Source organism: Bactrocera dorsalis, chromosome 1, assembly GCF_023373825.1.
Source record: "Bactrocera dorsalis isolate Fly_Bdor chromosome 1, ASM2337382v1, whole genome shotgun sequence".
In the NCBI taxonomy this organism is placed as follows: Eukaryota; Metazoa; Arthropoda; class Insecta; order Diptera; family Tephritidae; genus Bactrocera; species Bactrocera dorsalis.
The window spans coordinates 109,489,768-109,493,854 of NC_064303.1; positions in this window are offsets into that span (position 1 = coordinate 109,489,768).

Here is a 4,087-nt window from a genome sequence, read left to right on the forward strand (position 1 = left end):
CTTTGAAGGATAGAAAATTCATATCAATTGCGGACGATAGAAAGCATGATTAGCCCAAAATCAAACAATGCTTTCCGATTACCAGGATGTCATGAAACATAATTATAATATACTAGTGATGAGTCTTGGGTCTATGCTTAGTATCTGGAAACATAAATATCATTACGGCCGATATCGAGACAAAGGGTAGCCGAAGGCAAAAAACCCACGGTCAAAGAAGTCAATAAAGGTTATATTGGACAAGGTTTTTTTCGATTATCGAAATTTTCAACAAATATCTTGTCGCAACGACTGTATTCACACTGATTTAGCTCTGTATGACTTCTGGCTGTTTAGCAGACTCAGTTCCGGGGAAACCATTTTTAGTCAATCGAAAACATAAACAAGAATAGCTATGTTTCTTAGAGACTCTTCAGGAAAGTGACTTTAACAAACTATTTTGAGGATTGGAAAACTCTTTGGCACGAGTGTATTGGGGTCAAGGGAAATAACTTTAAGGGAGACGACACATACTTTAAAGAATAAATTAAAAATCTTAAAATTATGAAAAAACCTTACTATTTTTTGCTCATAGTAGTAGTTCTATTTTTAACGCTCTCAGCCTTTCAATTACAGTAAGAATGAGTTATTTCCCCACTTTTGTGATATTTGTCTGCCTGTAATAAATGCAAATATGAAATGCAAATGTATGGGTGTGTGTATAAACATTTCGCTAGACAGCGAAATCATTTAGCCCTGTGTAATGCCCATTTAAAGCATATCAATCAATCAAAAACATCAATCTTTTGTAAAACAACTTGTTAAGAACCGTAATGCCACGAGACTTAAAGAGATATACTATGTATATGTATATGTAAGTGTCTGCCTGCAAATATGCATGGATAACATATGAACATATGTAGCGTTATGGAAATTTATTTCTATACATTGCCTATATTTCTTATGAGTGTGTGTGTGTGGGTGTTTGTGGTCTCAATATGCGCGTGAATGCTGTTTTCATTGAAGAGCATAAAGAACCTTAATCCGCAGAAAACACGCTGTTGAATGGTGCCACAAAAAAGGAATCAACATATGCAAAGTGGTATACAAATTGATAAGTATATTTGTATGTGGTTTATAAAATAGTATAGATATATACATGCATATATAAATATATATACATAAAAATATTTTCGATCAAATTGTATAGAATAAAGTCTGTATATATGTATAAGCTATATATAGAGTTTTGAATGTATATGTTAGCGATTTTTTTATTGCTGGTAAGTATATAGGCATATGCATGTCCTTATATAGTACTGTTTATAAGCATGCTTTCAGGCAGCTCGAAACCAACATCAGTACAAATACACCGCTTCTTTATATTAGAATAGGCTTCTTCTTATATTTATAGCGCACTTATTTTAGATTTAGTGCAAGAAAATGCAAGCCGCCTCCTGCAGAATAATATATTTCGCTAACAAGCTTTTCGAAGACGAAAACTCGGAGACGTTTACCGTCGTTAGCAAAGGATGGCTTAGTTCCCACATCACTGTTGACAGTCATAACTACGAAGTAGTGACCGTCGAGGGAAGCAGAGGACTTCTACTCCGCTGGAAAGATTAGGTGGAGAAGGACCTGGCTGTACTTGGTATCTGAAATTGGCGCCAAATTTCGAAAAGAAGAAAGGACTGGCACGCTGTTGTAAACTCGGCTATAGCGTAAGCGGTGACTACGCCAATAATAAAGAAGAAGACTTTAGCATCAAACCAGCTTTTTTAATGAATCCGTCGTCCATCAGTCTCGTCTATTTCAATATGAAATTACCTTCCCGGCTATAAAATGTAAAGGGTTACTTGGTGGAATCTCTCCAGTAAGTGTGTCTCACATTTAGACGGATTATTGGATATAAAGAATGCAAGAAAGCTGTCAACTCTCTGTACAATTTTTGGAAGAATAGGTTGTTGTCGTTATCGCGACAGAAAACCTCGCCTCAGTTTTTTGGGGGAATGCTGTCGAGTTGACAGTCCTTGGCCGGATGAGAATCCAGGTCCTTTCCAGTAACAAAGACCCCACTGCCTTTGGAACAGTGGAAAATATGGTTCGACCACAATGCTTTTGCACACGCGGGTAACTAAATCCTCAGGAATTAACAAATATTCGACATTAAAATGTTTAAACTTTCCGAATTATAGGGATCTTGAACAATTTTGTGTGCTGAAGATGATTTCTTTGAGTCGGATTGGATTTTCAATGAATGCTTTTATTTCGAAGAGAAAAATTTGGTAGTAAATGCAATTGTTGTCGTAGCTGCAGAATTTTTCCAATTCGACAGTCCCTGGCCAGATGAAAATCCGGGTTCGTTCCGGTCACATAGACCCGACTGTCCTTGGAACGATAATAGTAATAAATACAGTCGGGAGGATTGCTTTAGTGTCGCTGAGGGACGAATAGGCGTTTTATCTACCAATGGCTTTGCAAGAACATAGTAGAATGGACCAGAACTCAAACTTGCTCATACTCCGAAATGAACGGAGATAACAACTGTGGCGAACAGAAGATTTAAAATTTGTTTGAGTGGATTTTTGGTTCACCCTGGAAGCAAAGATGTATACCTGATGTCGCTATTGACAGTCCGAGGGCGTACATAAGGCTTAATCTATACTTCACGCTTGTTGAATTCAAACAACAAAACAGGAATATTTTCTTAGAAAACAATACGCCCACTTGAGCTCGTATGAAACTTTAAGCGATAAGATTTAATTTGGGATGCCCGGAATGTTACTGACTGCGATTTGTAGCCACAATTCTTAGCCAAAAGGCGATATCGGTGCGGTTCAGTGAAATTTAGTGAAAAAAACGCTACCAAGACAGAAGTTGTCCAGGTCATCTAGTGATATATAATCAGCATAACATATAGAGATTCATGGCGCTGATAGAATAGATGATGGAGCCACGTGTAGAAGTTCACGCAAGTGAGGAGACTTCGCTGAGACCCATTTACTTGGGAGTGGCCGGAAACAATTCCTTCACATATGGCTCAAGCAGCTCACGATTTGCGGTTTTAGACCAAGTATTCTCAAGGTAGCCAAAAAACATCCTTTTAAAGGCGAGCTAAAGTGAGAAGGTGAAATATCCCCTCCCCAGGGCTGTGCGGTAGGTTTGAGACCCTTCATGTAAAAAACTCCGCCAATGAAAAGGAATTGACAGAAGAGAAGTATACCATATTGTAACCTCTTCCTGAAATACCTTATAGAGCTTCCAACTTCTAATGCTTACTGGGAAACTTGTGTGTTTGGCATTACTTTGGCAGGTACACGAAATACTGTGTGTGCATGTCTGCTCGCAGTGTCAAAACAGTTGTCATACGAACGTTTTACACGCTTGCACTTGTGTGTTGCGGGCACGCAAAAAAACAAAGCTGAACCTCAAAATGTCAAACACCGAAAAAATAGTAGACGCACGTCGTCGGCGGAGTGGAACGAGTAGCGAAACGCAATAAAAGCAAGCGAGCAAAGCAGACACACACAACGCCAGAGCACGCACCAGCCTGTGCGCTCAGCAATAGCGCTCAGTTACGCTCATTTCGCCTGGATGTGGGAGAAAACGCATGGAAGTTGGCGCCAATTGCCGCCAAGCTGCTCGCAGCGTAAGCATGCGCGCTCACGCATTTTACGCCGACAAATCGTACAATATGCACGCTTAGCATACTTCCAGGCGTCGCTTTCGCTGTGTGGCATATTTGTGTTATTATAGTTCAACGAAAAGTTGGAAGCTCGCGCGCGCTAAAACTCGGCTGATTTTCGGATGAAACACACAAGCGCTTGGCGAAAGCAGCTGTTTTGGGCGCACACGCACACATGCACGCACAGTTATAACGGTACATACTTCATTGATTGCGCTGTTTATCTATGCTTTGTCGTTGTCGTTGTCGTTTGCTGCAAAACTCTTTTACGCTCTTTGTGCGCTGGCCGATGAACTCTGTCTGCAAAATGTTTCAACTCTGCCGCGGCGCTGCTATTTTTGGACACAGGATACCGTGCATGCGTGTGTGCGTGTGTGTGTGTGTCTGCTTGCGAGTCTGCTGCTCGTCGCTGCTGTGAATGAA